General features: G+C 55.3%; 1 long non-coding RNA gene across 1 annotated transcript in view; it reads left to right on the top strand.

Moving 5' to 3' along the window:
* The first annotated feature begins 4,377 nt into the window (after window positions 1-4,377).
* The window catches only part of LOC113601925 (uncharacterized), a 67,342-nt gene continuing 49,937 nt past the window's right edge, over window positions 4,378-21,782 (top strand). The window contains exon 1 of the long non-coding RNA XR_003423258.2: window positions 4,378-6,527. This is a non-coding gene — a long non-coding RNA (uncharacterized LOC113601925). The remainder of the gene's footprint in view (window positions 6,528-21,782) is intronic.

A 21,782-nucleotide genomic window follows, 5' to 3' on the forward strand; every position in this document is an offset into this window, starting at 1 on the left:
TCCATAGGTGACTTTAGGGTTTCTGTGAAAAGGCCAAGGGGGGCGGAAAGAGACCACAGCAGTGAAGGCCAGAAGGGTTCCTACCGGAACCCCATAATCATTTCAAACTCTCTTTCCCTCTGACAACGGGAGCAAATGTGTTTTTGATGTGCCTTTAGTTGTTGGCTTGTTTGTTTAATAAAATCCTTGTGTGTGTGTGTGTGTGTGTGTGTGTGTGTGTGTGTTAATGTCTCAGTGTCTGTGACATATGTAACCACAGCCACTCGACTCTTCAAATTTCCCTTTGAATTTCTTTTTTGTTTGTTTGTTTTTGTGTCTGTCCTCTTCAACTTCTCTCTCTGTTCTTTAGCCCTCCGCCCCACCGTCCCCACCCCGCCCCCGTATATTTTCTCTGGCTAAGCAATAATCCTCTGGCCCGGTGGCCACGTTCCTGGAGATAAAATCCATTTATCCCTTGTGTTGCCTCACCAAGGCCCGGTTATCCGGGGCCTTTGGTGACAGACTGGTGCGGGAGAGATGAAGACATTTCTCATTTCCCAGGCCCCGCTCCTCCCTTTAATGTGCCAGCCTAGGGCGGCAGGGGCGGGGGGTGGGGGGGGCGGGGGTGGCGTGGTGGGGGAGGCTCCACAGTTGAACAAATGTACCCAATGTCTATAGGTTTGCTCTCTCGGTGCCTGGTTGTGGCTCTGCCTGCTTGCATTTGTTTGCCTTTTCTTTGGAGGAGCTGGCTAGTTACTCTCCACAACAGTGTTTCAGAGCTCGTTTGCACCAAGACTGGTGGGTTTCAGAGCGATTATCTCATTTCGCTGGTGCAGAGCGAAGCCGCTTGCAGCCCCTGGGTCAGGCATTCAATGCAGGGCCCATGTCACAGACCCAACCCCGAAGGTTAATTTTCCCTCATTAGCATCTCCATAGTTCTCTCCTTGCACAGGATCTCAGGTCCTTGCCTGCTGTCTTCTCTCTGCTCCCCCCACCGCGCCCCCCCCCAAGTCTCTGGCATGTTCTCTCTCATGGTTCCCTCTGCACCGGCTTATATTCTGCAGGTTCCTGTTGGACTCACAGACTCTGATCATTGAAAACCCATCTCATCAATTTCCAGTTTGTTACGTTTATCCCAGAGCCCCTCTCCTCCCTCCACATCTCCCCTCCTCTCTCTCCCTCTCTCTCTCCCCTCCACCTCATTTACAAACGCCTTCTGCTTTATTTGAATTAGTTCGCTTCTCTTCTTACTTTACCCCACCACCCCACTCATTCGTTTATTCACTTCTAGAAAAAGCAAAAGATACAAAATGGCAAAGTTCAGCTGCGCGTGCATGGGGGGAGCCGGCCATCCCAGCCACCTAGAAAGAGGCTGGAGATTTGTAATGACAGAAGAAACAACAAAGAAAAGAGAATTGCATTTGCGGCTTAAGTGGGCAAGTGTGTTTGTGTGTCTATATCTGTGTGTGTTTTTAAGATTTCTTTGAACTGCTTTTGTGCTGACTCGACAGAGGCATTTGCCGAAGCTAGTCACGGTATAGGAACTTTGAGTTAACCTCTTATATCAAATGAATCTTTTCATTTAGAGACCAATAAATCTCCATCTCTAGCTACCTTTTGTAGCCTGAGCTCCATGAGACAAGACTGAGGTTTATAATAAAAGGCCAGATAAAGTTTGCCAAAGTTATTTTTCCCCTTCCATCTCTTTTTCACCAATCTGGAAAATTCCCCCATCCAACAAATAAAAGTTCAGGGAAGTAGCAGCTTTTCCTCAGTGAGTAGAAGGTTGGAAATTTCTTTACCTTTTCACAGCAAGCCTGTTGACTGAAGTGGCTTTCCAAGCTCAGACAACCGAAATGATTTATAGTTTTTCAACAAGTCATTATTTTGGTGCGTTGTTGAGGTGGGGCTGAGACAATCTAATAATCAATGTAAGACTGGGGGAGGGGATTGTCTGTGACCAAGAGGAGAGTTAACACCAGAAACATGAAAGCCAGGCGGGTCTCCAGGGATGGAATTTTGGAAAGAGCCTGCACACGTCTGCTCCTGGGCTATAAAGAAATACATTGTTAACAACAACAAAACAGACAATGCCCTGAGCTCTGCCTTGATTCAGAGCTGAGCTACTTTCAAGATTTTTTAGCAGCACTGTTCATTTTGATGGGGTTTCTGGGCCATTTGAAATTCAACCTTTAGCCAGCCTGCTCATGGGGTATGGTTACAGAATTCATTTTCTGATTTACTACCCCTCCTCCTATATTTTCTTTATTTCCTGATGGCCTCCCATGGGGCTAATCTTTTTTTTTTTTCCTTTCTTTTATTTTTTCCAGTTTTGTTCTCCTCACTAACGACTCAGTGTTTTTCCTGTTTCTACTGATCACTCATTTGCTTCCTTTCTCTCTTTCCTTCCTTAAGAGACAGAGGAAAATAAAAAGCATGGGAGGGGGATTTCCAAATGATTCCTAAGTGTTATTAATTACTGTTACAAGGCAGGCGATTCTTAACTAATAACAAAGTTGTAAATTACCACTGACTTTCAGATATTTCTCATTTGTCAGTGCTGATTGACTTGATTAATATTTCACTCTTTGAAATAATTTTAGCAACACTTACAATCAGCTTCAGCCATGAAGCAAAGAGCAGATCGCCACCCCCTGCACGGGACCCTCTCCCTCTGGTTTTACTCTTCATGTGAAGTTTTGGTTTCCATTCTGAGGCCTGATTTGGACGGGACAGCAGTGGTGGAAAGGTTCACAGGCCGTGAAAACCGCAGGGATGGAGTTCACTGGCAGACCTGTAGGTGTTCAGTGATTTCTACGTAATTTGGAAAACACTGTCGAGGAAATTGATCGCGTGGAAAGAACCAAACAATATCATTTCCTGGGTCTCCTGAACATTTTTTCCCCTCCAGATTCAAGGCTGAAGGAGTAGATCTTTGAAGGATCCCTAAATCCATGAAATCCCCCCGCCCAAGCAAAGCCCTATTTCTCCTTAACCTCCTCCTTGACATTTCTATGAAAGAGCCAGCCTATTCTCTGCTCACCTATCAAAGATGGGGATTATTCGTGGTGGTAGGGGGAAGGTGTGGGGGGGGGGGGCGGGGGGCAGGGTCAAAGGGACTCCCAGGACAGGAGAGCAGAGAAGACCTCACATGTTGGGAACGGGGTTATATTTTCCAGAGGTCCCTTTCCCTTCCACCATCATATCCAGAATGCAATTTTTGAAGCTATCAATACCTGCTGCCTCCAATACCTCTCGAGTTTTAATCTTAATTATATTATTAAGCGAAGTGGTGTGCAGTCAGGGAATTGAACGTGATTTATGACGTCTGCCTATTAAAGGATCGATTGTGAATATCGCTACTATCATCTATCAATATTCTTAGGCCGGGGGTATTTCTCGCTCCATGGTTGTTATTTGTAATACCGAAATGATAGACTGCAGGAAAAGACTATTGCTTCTTCGCAGGACTAGCTTTCCAGGTGCAGCGGGGAGTCCGTGTGGGGAGACAGGGGACTCTGCGTGCTCCAACCACATCTCACACCCAGAGAGAGTTTAAAGATTTTTTTTTTTTTAAACCAGTGAATTCCCCCTTAGGTCTACTAGAAGAAGGAAAGCCAGAGTCGTTTTTCGGGAATGAAGTAACCTCTGCAGGTCGATAACAGGGGCGAGCGTTTTCCTGCTGCCAGGTGATTTGCAAGGAGACTAGAAAGGAAGAGGAAAAAAAAAAAAAAGCAACGAGGGGCCTTTATACAAGGATGTCTGGATGGGGGGCTGGCGGGGAGTGCTGGGGGCAGACTGTATATTTTTGGAGCAGATGCCCGGGCCGTGCCTATGCCCTTGGAGGTGTCCAACTTCTGGGATCAATCAAGGCTCTCTGCTCCAAGCCACCCTACAGCGACACTTCCACCTGCACCAGCCTCTTCTGCATAGGTGGAGGCGGGTGCGAAACGCGCCGCGGCTAAGCCTGGAGGAGCCTGAGCGCGGAGGCCTTTTGTCTCCAGACAGAGCGCAGCGCCTGCTTTTTTCCACCCGCGCGGGGCACGGCACGGGGTCACGGGCTAGTCTCAGCCCCTGCTTTAGGCGGATGGGAGGGAGAAGCAGTGAATGCAGCAAAACTCCTGCTCCCGGGAAGCGGCCTCGGAAGGCGAGGCGGAGAAACCCGGCGGGGTGAGGTGGGGCCGGGAGCGGCCGGAATGCTCCCAGGGCAATCCGGCCTGCGCCCTGCTGCTGGCCCCAGCGCGCACCAGGCCTCAGAGGCCGGAGACTCCCTCCTCGGCTGCGGAGGCCCCGGAGGCGGTCAAGCGCCCCCTGGCACCACGAGGGAGGCGCACCTCGCCTGGAGCAGTGCGGCCGCGACCTGGGCAGAGCAGGCGCAGGACGGGCCCCCCCCCCACCCCCCCCCCCGGGCCTGTCTGGGAGTCTGCCCTACGCGCGCCGAGCGCTCGCCATCCGCCCGGGGCTGGCCTTCAAGGCCCTTGGCCGCCCAATCGACTTCCCTCCAGGGTTCCAGTGCGAAGAAGTGGGAATGTCACTGGAAACTGTTAGGCCTTTCCTCTGCCCTGCTACAGACGACCGCAGGCGGGGAGGGAGGAAGCATTGGCCGGGCTCCTGGCTGCCAGCGGCGCCCCGCCTCTCCTGGCCCGGAGAATGCGTTGCGGGGCAGAAACCTCTACCCCCGCCACACAATGGCACCTATCTAGCTACCTGCCTGCCCCATGCCGGCCTCCGTTGCTCCAATGGCCAACCCTTGGCCACCATGTTTGACCTCAGATTTGGAGGCTTCCAGGGGTATGGGCACAATGACTGTATATAGTAAGCACTCAATAAATGTTAGCTGTTATTATCACGAGGCACATCAGATCTCCTCCGTGGGCATCTCAGTCTCTGGCACACATTTATCCCAGACCAATCACCGCATAGCTGGGGTCCCCAAGATCCCTACCCCTGCCCCCTCTGAGCCCTGGAGCCACAGCCCTCCACCCTAACACGCCTGCAGAAAACGTGAGGCCTCTGTGGTTCTTCCCCCCCAGGGTGTTTGTCCGGGCCTGGGCCACTGAAGCCTGGAGCAAACGTTGCACTCTGCCTCGGTCAGCGCGGGGGCTAGGGAATTTCGGTTAGATAAGAGCATCCTGGGACAGGGGGTGGTGGTTCATAGTTTCAAAACAATAAAAAAAAAAGTGGGGGGAACCCTTCGGTGAGGAAGAGAGACGAGAGAAACAGAAAGTGCGTGGGGGTGGGGATCAGGGACAGGCGGAGGCAGGCGTGCCAATCGTAGATGAGTCAGAAGCAGCGGCATGACACCTTTTTCTTCCAGAAACAATTATTTGAGTAGGCTTTTAATCGCCAGGCCGAAGGGAATGAGCTGTCCGAGACAGCGCCACCAAATACATGGACCACGCCGGGAAGCCGGGTTTTAGTGTTTGACCTCCAACAAATAGAAGCCCGTCTTCCTGATTCCTCTGATTATCAGCAGTACTAAAAATACTGTTTTTGTTATTTTGCAAACGACGTTTCAGAGGGCCCTTGGAGCCGGGCAGGAGCCACGCCCAGGACCGCGATCACCTGCTGCGCAAGCGGCCGGGACTTGGTCCCCCTCCTCTCCTCTGCCCTCCCCCACGCCCCAGGCTGGTGGCTATTCTCGGATGTGGACCCCTTTAAAAATGACAAATGTCTTATCAATACAGACCATCCATCCTCTCTTGCTTTCTCATCATTTTTCGGCGTGAGGAGGGACCCAGGCGCAGGCCCGGCGACGCGTGTCACGCGGCCTGCATTGTACCGTAATCGCCAAAACCTTGGCCTAATTTGCAGCTAATATATCTCGAGCGAAGGAGTCGGCGAGAAATCAGTGGCCCAAGGAGCTAGATTTAAGCTTTGTTGGGATCGGAAATTAAGGGACTGCAAGGGGGATGCGATTCATATTATTCTCCCCTCTCCCCCTCCCACACACGACCATACGTCTCTCCGCTCGGCCTGCAGGGACGCGGCCCTTATCTCTCCGCGGCCTGTGTCCCTGTCGCTTGCTTGTCTCGCTCCGGACCACTGTGTCTGGGGCGCCCTCCGCCTGGTTTCTCCTCGCCCCCGGGAGGAGGCGCTGGTGTCCGGGTCGGCCTCTGGTCCCTCCCAGCCGGCGTCCCGGAGCCCCCATTCACAAAGCCCGGCTTGGAGGCGACACCACACACACACACACACACACACACACACACACACACGCACACACACCCCGAAGAGGGGAGTTTGATCTTGTCTCATTGGCGTCTCGGGCCTGAAAGGAAAATCGTTTGGGTAAACAGCCAAGCTTCCAGGCTTAACGCCCGGCTGCCGCCCCCGCCCCTCCGCCCCCTCCCGCCTCCCCCACTCCCCTTCCACCCCACCCGCCACCCACACTCCGCTCCGCAGCCGGGCCCCGAGCGAGCTCCGCGCGCCCGGGCGGGAGCCGAGGGCTCCCCGGGTTCAAAGGGCCGCAGCCCCGAGGGAATGCCCTCCTCGCTGTGCCCCGAGGGGCAGAAGCGGACCGCAGGGCGGTGGGACCGGCCCGGGCCACGGTAGGAACCGCGAAACCTCCCGCTTCCCTAAGTAGACCTCGTCCCGGGGGAGGGCGCCGGGGAGTTCGGAGCCCGCAGGGACCTTTTCGCCAAGACCCAAGCGGAGGCCGAGCCCGAGCCCGGGCCGCAGGCTGCGCCTCGGCTCTCCGCCCCGGCCACGGCGGGGCACCCTGGGCCCACCAGGCTGTCGCAGGCGTGTGGACACGTGTGGCCCGACCACGGGCGGGGGCGGTGAGCCTCTGCTGGCCGGCGCTGAGCTCCGCACCCCCTTGGGTGATTACCGGGTTCCCACCTCCCGCGGCTCCAGGAAAAAGCCTTTAATCAGATATTAAGCGTTTTCCGAAGTTTGATTCTTTCCAAAGGACAGTTTTTCAGCTAACTGGCTGTAAACATAATTAATAGTTATTAACATGCAAAAAAAAAAAAAAAACAACCTCTGTGGTGTTTGAAAGGATATTGGTCTCTCTCTAGCTCACACTCTCAAGCCTGGAGAGAACATTGAATTCGGAAAATATCCTGATTAGATTATTAGACCTGATTCTGTGATGCTTCCCCTCCCCCTCCTCTAATGAAATTCCTCTCTCTTCTTCCCCCTTCCTGTCTCTCTCCTGTTCTCGCTCTCTCTTTCTCCTCCCAGTCTCAATCTCGCTCTAATCCAGGAGTCATTAGCAACACCCTCTGGCTACATGTTTTGCATCAGTGAAACATTGTGACATAGTTGTAATACAAACTCTGAGCCTTACACTGCATCTCGCGGTAGGAAGTGTAATAGCAATAAAAACCATTTTCATCTCCAGGCATTATTCAGTACAAAAAAAAAAAAAAACACCAGAAAATCTGAATGTGAACAGGGGTGGAGGGAGAGAGAAATGAAGGGAAGGAGAAGAAGAAGGGAGGGAAGGAAAGAGAGAAAGAGAGAGAGAAAGGAGCAAACCTTTCTAATTTAGAGACTCCCTTTCTCAAGCATTTCATTTGCTGATGCTTCTCCTCCCTTCTGTTTTTGTCCCTGCCCCTCACCCTTGTCCCTCAGTGGATCCCAGGACCCACCCTGCAAGTACCTCTTAGCTCCCAGGATCTCTCAACACCTTCCTCCGCCCGGAGGTAGCATCCCTCCAGACAGGAAGACCCCAAGACTCCCAGAGGCCAGGCCACCCCTCCTCCGCTGGCCAGAGTGAGAGATCCTCATTCAAGTCCTGCTAAGAAATTAGGGCCTCTTTCCTGTGTGGTCCCTTTTAGGAATTCTTCCTAGCCCGATGGGGAAGGACAAACAACCAGAAAAACAACCTGGCTTCCCCCTACCCCCCCCCTCCCCCGCACAGCCCTGTAGTTTCTGAGCAGGGCAGAAAGTACTGGTCACAGTGAGAGACGGAGCACACCCTGTGAACTTAGGGAGACCGAAGATTCAAGAAAGGGCCTCTATGTTGGATTTGCTCAGGCAGGAAAATGCGGGGGCTTACGCACCCCCACATCCACGTTCTCCTCCACCCCATGGGCCCCAGTTCCGCCATCATTATATGTGCGATCCACTGAGTTCCTTAAAACAAAAACCAAAAGAAATTTGTGGTGGAAACTGCGCTAGAAAAAAGACTGTACCCCCCCCCCCCCGAAAACAAAGAAACCACACAAATGCTCTCAGCACCACCAGATAACATGCCCTACTTTTAACACCACGTTTGGAATCTTCGCAGAAAAAAAAAAAAAAAAACTTGTTTCGTGAAATTTGTGTTTTACTTATCCCTTCTGTCTCTGGGACGGTGCACTTTGAAAACAAGTCGAAGCAAAGCCTCACTATATTCAGCGAATTAATTTTGCTGTGTATTTTTTAGTCGTGAGGGTTTAAGAGCCGGGCGAGCATCTTAAGTTTTCAACTGGAGGAAATAGGGTCCAATGCAGTATAATCTGTGCTTCTCGCTGGTGCTGCTTTCACCTGCCGACAGGTGTACATGTTTAAGGGCTGCATTTTGTGATTATTTTGTCAGAAGAGCCGAAGGCTGTGGGTATGAGGTTTGGTAGGCTGGCCACTGGCATGGCATGGAAAAGTCCATCTTATGGCCGACTGACCAGAATGAGTGAATTTGGGTGGACTTACAATTGGGAAGGGAAGGCTTCATAGGCCTCAGCTGACTGGCCCGAGCTCGGCGGCCCGAACCCATGGGCCTCCAAGAAAACATCTCTCATTTAGTTTATCTTTCGTATCAAAGCAGTGTCACAGCTTGGACTTGGTGAAATTAGACCTATTTTTTTTTTCTCTTTCTCCTGCTATTTTCCCTTCACCCCAATGCAAACATTGTGCGATACATCGGTCACAGATAATGGGTTTTAACCGATGGGAAGAAGGCCGGTGCGTTTCGGCTTCTCGTAAGGTTTTGACGAAGGAAAAAAGTCCGGTGACGGTCAAGTTAGGCTGCAGAAGGCTGGGAACATGGCCATGCCATTCCAGTTTCCGCAGCGAGGTGGCGCTCCAGGGTGCGGCAGCGCACCCAGCCGGCGGCCGCCGAGCGCGCCGGCCGCGTTCCCGCAGCGACGCAGCGGCCGCGGAGCCGGGTTCGCGCCGGTCCCTGTCGCCTCTGCACCCGAAGTCGGAGAGCGCTCAGCCCCCTCTGGGCCGACCGGTCCGCAGGGCGGGCGAAGGCCTGAGGCCACGACCGGGGAAGACGGGCGGCGGCGGCGAGCCGCGACCCCGGCCGGGGCCGGTGCACACTCCAGGCGCTGTTGCTCCGGGGAATCTGCGAAGTTCGCGTTCGCGGTGGGACCCGGGCGGGGCCGACGCCAGGGTGCGGGGACCTCGGAGGCTCCGGGATCCGCGCGCGGGGCTTCAGCCTCCGCCGGGTTTGCGGGGAGGCCCGCGCTCCCCACGCCAGAGCGTCGCCCACCTCCTCCACCCCCAGGGTCGGCAGACTTGGCTGCTTCTCTCTCTTTTCTTGTTTTAAGAAAAAATAAAGGAAAGAAAATCGTATGCGCTCGCAATTGCTTTGTCCTCCAAAGTAGGCAGTGTTTCTGTTTAATAGGTTTTTCTTTTTCTTTCCTGTAATTTTCCTTTCCTTCTCTTTTCGTTCCTTATTTTTTCCCCCCTCTTCCTTCCTTTGTTTTCTGTTTTCTTAATTTTTTCTTTTCTTAACCTACTTCTAAGAGATGGTTCTGAGTGAGTGGGTGGGAAAGAGAGAGAAGGGGCTGAGTGGCACGAGCCCTAGAGGACTCAGCGTTGGCAAATGGCAGCAAAATTGAAGAAGAAACTATTTCGATTTATTGAACGCACTTGCGTCCTAGCGATTTCGTTTCCACACTTCTGCCTTCCCTGGGTATCTCACAAGCTCTAGGTCAACGCTGACCCGGAGGAAATGCCTTTCACCCGGTCACACTCCACCTGTGGTTGTCGCAAGGGGGGGGGGGGGCCTTCCAAAACATTTTTGCAACAATGATAGGAATAATAATAGTAACAGTAAAAATGAACAGCCTTTCCACTCTGCATGAATTTCTTCCTGGGTTTGCAGCCCGGCTCCGTGAAGCAAGGGCAAAGCGGGCATCGAGCGGCTGTTAGCCTGGGCCCTCTTTCCAGCAGTTGGTTGCACTGGAACGCCCTGACCCGGGAGCCGCCACCCTTCCCAGTGGCCTCGGGTGCCCGGCCTGGGCCACGGTGGCCGCTGGCAAGCTTTGCTGAACCTGCACCCTATCGCTTCCTACCAACTGTGCTGCTGCTTTTAGCCGGTTTCTGGCCAACCTCACTTTCCTTGAAGTTATCTAGCGTAAACGCAAGAATTTTCGGCCCAATTGAGAAGCCTACAGAAACTCCGGCGGGTCAGGTCATTAGGAATGTGAACGTAGCGACCAAGAATTATAAACATGATCTAAAAGTCTCTTCCAATTCATTTCTTCAAGTATTTATTTGAGTTAAGTGATGAAAAGTGACAGTTGTGAAATAGACAGCTTTTAAAAGTAATGAAGTCAGATGAGGCTTTAACCTGTCGATTGCTATAAATCAACTTCGAAAAAGACGAATGAAGAATATTATTTGGGCGCCTAACAGCCAACATTTGCTGTGCGGGTTGCGGGCCCTGGAGTCGGCCTGCGGGGGGGCTTCCGGAGTGGCGGATCCCGGGGTCCCTGCTTTGGGAGCCAGCCCGAGTGAGACCCACGCTGTCTGTAGCGACATTTTGTGGTGGGCGGGTCTCCATTTCCGCTGAGACTTCGGCCACGGATCTGGCCCACCGTAGTGTGTCTAGACAGTCATCAGCACAGTTGGAAATTCAGGGGACTGAATGCCACAATGTAGATGGGCGCTCAGCCCGGCTCCCCAGCTGGCTGAGGGTCTCCTCTTCTTGATCCAACCGCGTGGGGAAGGGCCAGGGCCTGAAAGACCCTTACTCTTTGGAAATGGTGGTGGCTGAGGTGGGGGAGGAAGGGGAGGAAGATGAGCAGGAAATTATATTTCCTTGAGGCCCTGGCGGGGGGTGGGGAGGGGGGGGCTTTGGGCTCTCAGTGACATCAACGGGCCCTAATCTGGGAGGGAGCTCCAGGACAGAGGGGGACTGGGGCAGGCAGTTGAAGGTCTCCTAATGGGGGGGAAGGTTCTCAATTCTGCACCTGCGGGGGTCAGAGACCAGATATGGTTTCTGGAGGGTGAACTGGTGGGGTGTTTTAAATAAATTTTAAACACTTTCTTGTAGATCACATTTCCCCACCACTGCAAGGTGGGTCACAGCCAGACTCGGGGCATGGCCCTCTTCCCAGTGACTTCAACCGGTGTCCCCATCCCATCCCAAGTCTGAGCGAGGAAAACACGCCCCGGGGTGCCTGGCCTTCTGGGTCTGTTGCTCGCTCTTTCTCCCAACCCTTCCCCGAGGTGGGGAGGACACAGATGCTTCCCTCTCTCTTTTTTATCGCCCTGCGTCGTTGCTTCTAGGTCAAGTCGGTCACCTAGCGACCTCCCCAGACTGCCGGACCACCAGCAACAGGTTCTGGTGTACTTCCTCCCTGACCCTTCCACCCGGTTCCCTCTCATTTCTGGGTCAGGTGGGTGGAGACGGAGCACCTCTCGCCCTCTTCCCGCTTGACCAGCGAGTGCAACCCTCCAGAGGCGAGGAGGCGGCATCCGCATCTTTGGGCAAGTTGCCTGGCTGGGTGGCTCTAAGGACCATCGGTGGCCCCACATTCTCCTAGCTCAAAATTCCCAGACTGTTGACTGGTGGCAGCAACTCAGAGGACCCTCTGAGGATAAGATCCAAGAGAAAGTATAGGGGGGAAGTGGGGGGGTAGGGAGTGAAGTGGACCACGCCCTCCCCTGGGGCAGTCCCTAACCTCTTGGGGGCAGGCTGGGCTGGTGGCTCCATTCGGGGCCCCACCCTGGCCTACGACGCCTCCTCGCTGCTTGGGGGCCTGGTGCCGACCTTGAGCAACATCCCCTTCCCCCCCCCCCCCCCCCCCGCCTTCAGGTCCGATTTCCCTTTTTCTTTTTTTGGAGACCCGAACGTGGGAAAGGAGGCTCCCGCTCTATCTGCGCCCAACTTGCCCTCCGGGTCAGCTGGGGCTGGAACCTGCTCGCCCGAGACTCTGCAGCAGGCTGCGCGGCCACCGCCCCCGCCCGCCCCGCTGGCGCCAGGGTGCCCGGAGTCCCAGGCTGGGGCGCCGAGGGCGCGGGGGCCTCCAGGACCCGCCTGGGTGGAGGGTGGGGAGGAGGGACGGCAACTTCCAGCTTCCGGCGGGGCGGTGGTGGTGGTGGCGGCGGGGGGTGGGGGGGGGGGGACTCTTCGGAGGAGGCCGGTGGAAACTCCTCCTCCACTCCGCCCCGAGGCAGCCGGGACTCGGCTGGCGGCGCGTCTCCGCCCGCCCGAGCGTTTCCATAAATCAGGCCGCTGGCAGGCTGCTAATTAGCTCAGGCCGAAAAGAATAGGAAGAGGGAGAGTCCAGTAGTGCTCGGCGGGGTGGGGGTGGGAGCGCCGTAGGTGGGAGATCAGAATTGCCCCAGGACCTGCGGGCGACTGCCTGGGGCACCGCAGCAGCCCCCCGCGGAGGCCACCGCAGATCGCTTTCCCCCAGCCGGGGCCTCCGAGCTGGGGCCTCCCGATCACACGCCTCCCGCGCTGCGCGCACCCGGGTGTTGGACCCGGCCCGCCCACCCACGCCGAGGCCCCCTCTCCCACTCACTGAGCGAGCCCGGCGTTAATTAACTCTCCCCTCGCCCCCTGCAATATCGGAAGACTTTCAAAACTCATCCCCAAGTGTTTCCTCTTTAAGCCTGAAGCCTGCGCTTGGAAACAACCGCCAGGAAAAGAGGGAGCTGGGTCTGGAAGGAGGGTCGGTCACCTCAAGGCTCCGGGGTAACAGGGCTCCCCCAAGGACTGCGGGTTGTAGGCGGGGAGGCTGTAACCCCACACCTCCTCCCCCAGTGAAAAAAGGCAACACGGGTCAATCAAGATCAGAAATAACCCTAAAGTCGGATTATTGATTTCCATGTAAATCCGGAGCAGAGGACGCGGCGAGTGAGAGCGATTTCTGTTTATTTTCTTTCCGTTCCTCCCCCACCCCTCTCTCAGCCCGCCGGGTTTGGCGCCCCTCCCAGTCCTCTCCGCCCTCCGCCGGGAAGGGACTCTGCGATGACATCACCGCGGAGACCCGCGGCCTCCCCGCCCCCGGCCCCGGGACCCCGGAGCGGAGATTGACAGGTGTCGCTCGCAAGGACAATGCCTTCCAGGTGTCACCGTCACAGTCTCATCCCTCCTAACCCGCCCTCTCTGCCCCCTTCCCTTCCAACGCTCCTAGCCGCCCCACCCCCCCTTTTCTTCTCCGAGGGAAGCTCTCTCGTCCCCCCCCCCCGCCCCCCAGCTCCGCGCATCTGGGTCCCGGGTCTAGATATGCGGGCAGTGGGCCGGCGTGGAAGGGCAGGGATGACGGAGACTCGGCTTGCTGTCTGCCGCAGGGCGGCTCGGAGATCCCAGAGCCGCGGGAAGGGTCCACGCGGCCGTAGCCCGAGAGTGGGCAAAGAGGGCACGGGCGTGTGTTTTTAAGGAACCAGCGCGGTCTCTGGACTTCCTGCCTTCCCTCTGCACCCGCTCCCCCCCCCACACCCACACACATAATATAACAGACGCTAAAATAATCCTGCCATCTGGCAAATCCCAAATTTGGCGACCAAGCTCCTAAAGCAACGGCGAGGTGTCATCCCGGGAGTAGGTGGCTGGTCCTGTCCCGCTCTCCCGAGCGGGGACAAGGGCATCGAGCTCTGCCCGCACCTGCCCCCACCACGGCCGGACCTCGTCCTCCTCCCCCCCCCCCCCCTTCCTTGCTCTGACCCTGGCGACTTTGTGGCGCTTTCCTCCCGATCTGGGCAGCGGCTCTGGGGGGTGGGGGGAGGTCGGGGGGTCGGGAATGGGGGTGCAAGAGTTGGGGGGGCTTCCGCTCCAATTTCCACCAAAATTGCTCAATGAGCTAAAACCCAAATTCGCCTTCATTATGTAACACCGAATGTAATTTATAGCCGGGCGGCCTGTCGGCGGCGATTTAGATCATTTGGTGCTAAGGATCACACTTATTAGATTTCTTCAAAGCCGATGGGGGTTTTCTTTTTCTTTCTTTTTCTTTTTCTCTCTTTCTCTCTTTCTTTTTTAAGGAGGGTATTTGTACTAAATTGCCCAGTGCTGGTGTGATAACTGTCAAAAGTTTGACATCAAAGGAGCTAATATTATTCAGTTACCAGAGAAGCTGTCTGTCTAAATAAGAATATCTTAATTACTGCATCACAAAGGTAGGAAAGGGGTCGGATCTGAAAACGGCAGAGGCATTCATCCGCTCCTTTTGATGCGCTATCTACGTTAGACCGATGCGCCGCTCCTAATCAGGCCTAGTCCGATTTCCTTTCCTCTCCCTGTCGGTCCTCTGAACTTTATAACTATATGTAAACACGTTGTCAGTGGGGACCTAATCTTCTCGGGTTCTTATTAGAAGAAATTTCCATCCTCTCTCGTTCTAGATTAGGCAGTGGAGTCCGCTCCGTCAATGAAGGGACTAAGGTTTCGTGGACAATAATGTGGCAATTGTTGATGGTTTGTGACCCATAAAATGTGGAGGTGACTGTTCTGGCTTTGGTATGTAATTATGCAAAACACTTTCCATAAAGACTTGCCATTCGATCTAATGGTAGTCCCTGCGGTCTATTTCAAAAAGGGAGGGTCTATGTACAGAGAGAGAAAAGTAACATTTGTTTTAACACAGGTTTTATGGAGGGGGGGGGGATGGATAAATACAAACACATCGCAACGCCGCCCAAAGTATTTTTTGGAGTCAAATTAAAATAATTACGAAGGGGTTTAATAAGTTAATCATAGCAACACGGCCCATCCAAACACAGAGGGAGGGGTGTTCAGGCTGTAGCTCACCACCTCCCAGCCCGGAACTGTCCTTGAGGGTGGCGATTTACCTTCTGCTTGTGCAGGGGTGGGGTGCGGCTGTGTCTCAGCTCAGTCCACCTAGGTGCCCCTCTGGGGTCCGAAGCCTCAGTGGGGGGCTGAAATGGGGGGGGGGGATGGGCGATGTCATCCACCCCCAAATCTCGTCTGTGGAGTTATTTGACAGAGGGCACTTGTAACAATGCAGCTCTCTCTGAAGAAGTCCCCCCCTTTCCCTCTAGTGCCCCCAGGGCCACAGGATTTAGGGATCCCCAGAAAGGCGGCTCGGAGGGAGTGCCAGGCAGTGCCTGACCGGTTTGGGTGAGGAGTCTCAACCCCGAGCCCACGCTCAGAGACGTCCGCAGCCCAGTGGGGCCGACTCCCAGCTGCTAGAGCACCTTTGCCAAGCACCCGAGGTTTTATTTTATGTGTGTGGTTTTTGAAATACAACATAAAGAATTTTCAAAGGCCTGAGGAGGAAAGGTGGAATGAGAAGGGTCATCATCACCGGTCCCGACCCAGCTCCGGCCGCCAGTTAATACAAGCATTTCTCTGCCACTGCCAGGGCCCCCATCCTGCCTGGATCCACATCCCCCCCACCCCCCCAGAACTGCTCTGCCACCAGCTCGGAGGCCTCACCGCCCACCACACAGCGACACTGCAGTGTGAGCCCCGCAGAGGCAGGCGACAGGGGATTTTTCAAGGGGGAAATGATGATTAAAAGACAGAATCATCTAAATATCAAAGTGACACATGGGAGACCTGGAAAAAATATTTAAGCTAATGAACAGCAAATAAAGAAGGAGGCACCGAGGCTGGGAAATTAAATATTATGTTTAAGATGGCGCTTTTGTGTGGGCTTGAAGATTTCCGATTCATGTACACATAATAAACACTCAGGTTTGTCATCTGGAGGTGCAAATCTGAAAGATATTCCAACAAATAAAGTGCTGGCAGAGAGAGGAATAAAGAGATCGGCGCCTGTCAGGGGTCAGGCAGCCTGAGATTGCTTCTAGAGATCTTTTGAAAATTTCACACGATTGAAGGCTTAGGGGCTTCACTACGCTCGCATTTCAAACTCAGATCAGTGGGATCACAATCAAAAATAGAGGTCTGGAAAATTGTGATGCAGAGATGGCCACGGGCTGCAGGACCTCTCTCACGAGTGCTCTCGCGCGCGCGCTCTCTCTCTCCCTCTCTCTTTCTTCTCTTCAAGACAGATACTCTGACATGGGCTGTGATCCTTTGGATGACAGTTGTCAGAAAAGAAAGAGAAAATTGCATCTTGTCTCGTAACTTCCTTCTAGTCAAAAGGAATTTAGGGTCTTATGTCCAAGAAAAGAGGGAAAAATTATTCTTTGCTAGCTAGCATAGGACCATAGCTCAAGAGTTTGGGTTTTCCTAATTAGTGGTCTACTCCTGGACTTTTAGATCTCGTTTGTTAACACGATTTCTCATTTAGCGTGTTTTCCTGCAGCACACTGAAATTTCTTACCACTGGCAATTTATGCAAGTTCAGGTATGTAGACAGGAGTATACACTTACACGCACAAGTATGCACACACAACTTTAATCACTAAACCCAGAGATTGGCCTGGTTGCCTCTTATTTGGTGAGAGTTAATGCTCACTCATATTTCGCGCCCCCCCCTCCAAGATGTCAGCACTTTCTGGTTCAAACAGGACACAGAAAAATCAATTGTCTCTGTGATTGATCCACCAGGGGAAAGAAAATAAAAGGAACTGGTGGGAAGGGCAGTTCTATGAGAACAGACCAAAGTAAGGAATTTGAAATGGGACCAGGCTGAGCAGAAGAAGAAGAAGAAGAAAAAAATACTGGTTAGACAGCTAGGGCTGGAGAACACGTTGGGGACAACCAGAAGCAATGACTGTCAACTTTGCCAAAATAGGAATCATCTCCAATTAGCTTCTACTGGTTTGGGGAACTTTAGGAGGAGTAAAACAAAGGGCTAATTTATCATCACTGCCAACTCTAATTTTTAGCTGGCTATCTTAGATAAACAAGAAGTGATTTGGGGGAAACCATCTGAATTATAGTTGGGTTTCATTTCCTCTGAGACCAAGAGGAGCACAAGTGAGTTTCCTAAGAACTTCCCTTAAGTGCAGGTTTTAGGAGATCTCTCTTGAGGAGGGACCCCCCCCCCCCCCGGGGAGAAGAGGCCGGTGTAAAGGACTCCTGTTTTCCTGAATTACCGACTTAAACCGTTAATAACGTGTGTTCTTTAACAGGTGGGCAGACACGGAAAAGTTCCATAAGAGTTGCACTAACTGGTTTCACAAGTTCAAATCCGTGACTCCTCCCGCGTCTGGAGTTTGGGGCAGCGGCTGCGGGAGCCCCAGGTTTGAGGCGCGGCGGGAGGACCCCGCAGGCCGCCGGGCGGTGGGACAGGCCCCAGCCCCTGCAGCTTCGCTGCTCCGGGCGGAGAGGGAGCGAGAACGCGGCCGCAGGCGCCCTGGGTTTGGTGATTCTGGAAGCAAGGTGGAGAAAAGTGGAGCGTGCGTGCCCTTGGAGTCCTATACTTCGAGCTTTCGCAGACACCCGAGGAGCCAATTCCGACCGCAGAACTGGAGGCCCTGTGTCTGAAGGGCGGCCTCTACCCTCAAAATCGGCCTCTCGGTTCCCCGCCCCCCAGAATCACGGTACCGGAAGAGCGAGCAGGTTCCAAGTACAACTTGAAAAAGCTCGAGCAGAGCTGCAAACGGAGGGGAGCTTTCTCTTTGCAGAAGGGCCACCCGCAGGGCTCTAAGTCTCGCTCCCGGTCGCCCATCAAGGACCAAGCCCTCCCAGCCGGGCTTTAAAAGCGAGCTTTCGTGCAGCGAATACTATGGGGCCTTTCCTGGCACCCCGGAGAAGCTCACGGAGTGCAAAAGGGGCCGGCAAGGATAAGCAGAAGGAAGGAAGCCGGGAGACTGAAGAAGGGACCCCCCGCCCCCCCCCCCCCCCCCGGGGCCGGAGGGGGCTGCGTGTGCTCGGCGCCGGAGCCCGAGCCGCGCCCGGGCCCCAGCGGGAAGGCGGCGCACGCGGGCCAGGGTTCGGTCGCCATCGACGCCACCGCGGGCGTGCTCAGGGCCCGGGATTTCCCCCAAGCAGGCCGGAGCGGGGGTCCAGGCTGCTCCGCTGGAACGTGGGAGGTCTTGGGGTAACTCTTCCTGCAGAATGCAGACCCGGCCGGAGCCTCCGTGAAAAACACCAAGAGCGAAGCGGTCGTGAGGGCTGCCCGCTTGGCCCGCAGCAGAGGGGTTTCCTCCGACCAGGAAGGGAGGCGAAACCCGCGAAACTCGACCCCTCCTGCAACCGCTTAACCGGGAACTCCAGGGGCGGGGACAAGCGTGACAACTCCAAATCACAGGCTGCCGGTGACCTCTGGTTATGTTGATGGCTCCCTGTTTCCTACCATCGCCGGTCCTGGGAGCGGAGGACTGGCGAGGAACCTTCCCTCTAGCCGTCCCATTCTCGCCTTACGAGAAAAAAAGAAAGAAAGAAAGAAAGAAAGAAAGGTCAGGGCCGGGCCCAGCGGAGAATTGTAAACTGGAGGTCAGAGGCTTCACGGGGCTGGAGAGGAACCCGCGCCTCTAGGTTTTAAAGCAAACAAAGCCAAAAACAACCCAAACACGTCTGGCTGTGCATGGCCCAGAGCCCAGTGCGTCCAGGGCAGAGCGCGCGCCGAGCACCCTGCTCCGGGATCATTTCGGTCCAAACTCGGGGCTGGGCCCCGCGCGCCACGGCCTCGGCTCGCCTCGACTCAGGAGACCCTGTGTGCACCCTTCTTTGCAGCTGCCGAGCCCCTCCGGCCAGGCTGGCTCTGGGAGGGGCGGGGAGGGGGCAGCGCCCAGGCCAGGGAAGGCGTGGGGTCAGGTGGAAAGCTCAGGGGCACTGGTGGCAAGGAGGCCACCGCCGGGACCCCATCCCACCCTTTGTATCTCGCGCTCTGCCCTCTCCGGGAGTAAAGCACTAAAACATCCCCGGGTCTAGCGAGTGCTGGCTAGGCAGAAGCGGCGCCACCGGAGGCGTCTTCCGGCTGCGTTAACACTGGCGCGGAAAACCGAGCGTTTCCACGTCGGAAACATCCCGTGGCTGCTGGGGGAGGCCCGCCCCGCGGGGCGGCGAGAAAGCGCTCGAATTCCCACGTAGCCATCTTGGCCTTTTCTGAAATGAGGTTTTAAACAACTAATCATGAAACTAAAAACTCCAGGCGAGCCAACGCGTTTCTTCCCGTTTTGAGACGACATCCACTAAATAAACCTGCGCTTTTAGGCCATCTCCTCTCCAGCTTCAAAGGAGCGAATGTTAATTTTGCCTTCATCTAAATGATTGCCGAGGCTGCCTGGTGAGGGCCTCTCCCCCTCCTCCAACCCTCCCTCCAGATTTTAACGTGTGGAGTAATGATTTACCACTGTCCTGGAGAGCAAGCAGCTCGTCCCGGCCTCGTCCCCACCCCCCAACACCTTACTGCATTTTTGTTGATATTCTTAACTTCACCGAACGCTATTTAGAGTTTAGCATGAACTGCACGTGCCGTGACACCAATGGCGAACGTGTCTGTTCTCTCCAGTGAACTCCAAGTGCGGCCCCCTAGGAGCAGACCCGACCTCTCCTTGGGTGCCTGCGGACCACGTCACATGCGCTTCGGTGGGCACCATGCCCTGCGACGAGGCTCTCTAGCCGAAGCCCGGCCATGGACCCAGGCGCACCTAGGTGGCCACATTCCCAGGCGACTTTGCCACCGGGGACTACAGCTCTATTCCTCGGGGGCCACGGCTATGGCGGTGGAAGGAAAGGAGAGGAACTTTGGGAGATCGTTTTGGGCACGTCCAGCTTTTAGGATCCGGTGCAAATTTCTCAGTGTGTTTCTGTCCAGATGGACAAAGCTCTTTGGAGTTAATTAACCAGAGGTCCAGCTACAATTAATAGAGAGCGAGGAAAGACGGAAGGGGGGGGATTTGTAGGAGGAGCGGAAAAGGAGTAATGTCCGTTTGGCCACATTCCTTTGCACTGCTCGGTGGCAGTGAGTCACCGACTTTCCAGCTGCGAGGACGATGTGCGCCATCGGTTGTAATTGAATTGCTGTTGTAACACCTTTCAGGTGGACGGCAAAGCGTTGCAAAAAAGTTGTGCGCGCGGCCTGCGGCTGCCTGGCCTCTCCCTGCCAGCAGGCACAGCGGCCACACCGGGACTGGGGACACAGGGCTCGAGGCGCCCCCGGGCGGAGCTCGGAGAAACCTGGTCCCTGGCGAATCCATCCCGGGCGGTGGACGTCCCTACCCTGGCTGGTACTCTGGGGAAGCCGGGCACCCTGAGGGGGATGGAACTCGGAGCGGAGACTGAATAAGGTTATGAGGTCGGGATCAGGACTTGCAGACACCGGGAAAGTCAATGCGCGGTCGGGAGTGAACTCCGCGCTAGGAAGGCCTTTGCCCTCACCGTTCCACTGGATTTGAATTCGCAGTGCTCGGTGCGGCGGCTCCAGGTGGTTCGGGAGCGCCACCCCCTCCCCCCTCCTCCCCCCAGCCTTGGCCTGGCCTCTCCAGGTACCGACTCGCCCCGAGGAGGTAGGAAGGTTTCCGGCCCCGGGGCTAGAAGCCAAAGGTTGGGGCCTGTTGCTGAAACGCCCCCTCGTGTGCTCCGCCTACCCAGCTCGGTCTCCGATGGTGCTCCCTAGCCTCGGGTTTCTGCCTTGAGGGCCTGGTTAGAACGTTCGAAGCAGCAAGATTCGTCACCTCCTTCTCTCGCGAAGCCTCTGGCCTCCTTCTTGGGCTTGTGGAACTTACCCTCACCCTTCCTGCCCTCGGGCGCGGCTCCCCTACCCCGCAAGTGTCCTCGTTGTGACCGCAGGGCCAGTGCTTTTCTCTGTCACCTCTCACTCCGCGCTCGCCCCTCTCGCGGGCTCCACGCAGCTTTCTAGGCACAAAGAACAAGATTGAGAATCGTACGACGCTCCCCCCAACACACACACACACACACACACACACACACACACACACACACCACCCCCCAGCCTGGACACCCCCCCCCCTTCCGCACACTGTCAGCGCCCGCTGTTACCAGAAGAGCAGCAGGTTGAAACAAGTAGGGGAGAGGGTAGGGCAATCTCCGGACCCACTGCCCTGAGTTAAGATCCCCATGGCCCGTTTAAAGGCTGGGAAAAGGGAACGACAAGTACTAGAGGCGGGAGGGTGCCTCACAGGCCCTGGGAGGCCACCCGAGTGAGGCTGAGCCCAGGACCCTGGGCCCAGAGGGTACCCCGCGGACCTGACCATTCTGTCTCAGACACGCAGGTCAGCCAGAGAAGGCTAAGACATTCGCAGCCACGCGGGGCTCCCCTCTCGGTCCAGCGCTGTGCGGGGCAGAAGTCAGTTAGGCTCGAAAGAACTGTCCAGGGGAGGTCGAGGCTGAAACCAGAGGGCAGAACAGGCGAGAAGGAGCCACCATTGGGTTTGGCCCCGCGAGGCCCGGTGGGAAAGACTTATGGCCTTTGTTTGGGGCTCACCTAACCGATGTCTGTGCGCGTCTGTGCGCAAGTTGGGGGTGGTGACAGGAAGACAAGGGGCTGGGAAACTTGGCATCCACCACACGTGTCACTGGGACCCCAACCCGTCCTTTCTTTTCCTGGGGGAACTTCCGCTTCCCCCTGGGCTTGCTAGACCTAATTGGCCTTGGGAATCCAAAAGTCTATTGCTCTTGGAGGCTTCCAGCAAGGCGAGCTGACGCCTCTCCTCTCCTCCCCCGCAACGACCCCCACCGCCTACATCTCCTTTTCTTCGCAACCGAGTTCTTTTCCTTTCCTGCGTGATCGGGAGATGACGGGTACAGGGTTCCCTGCCCTGGTCCTCGTGGCCTGCAACATCCGAGCAGGTTT

Source organism: Acinonyx jubatus, chromosome B3 (assembly GCF_027475565.1).
Source record: "Acinonyx jubatus isolate Ajub_Pintada_27869175 chromosome B3, VMU_Ajub_asm_v1.0, whole genome shotgun sequence".
In the NCBI taxonomy this organism is placed as follows: Eukaryota; Metazoa; Chordata; class Mammalia; order Carnivora; family Felidae; genus Acinonyx; species Acinonyx jubatus.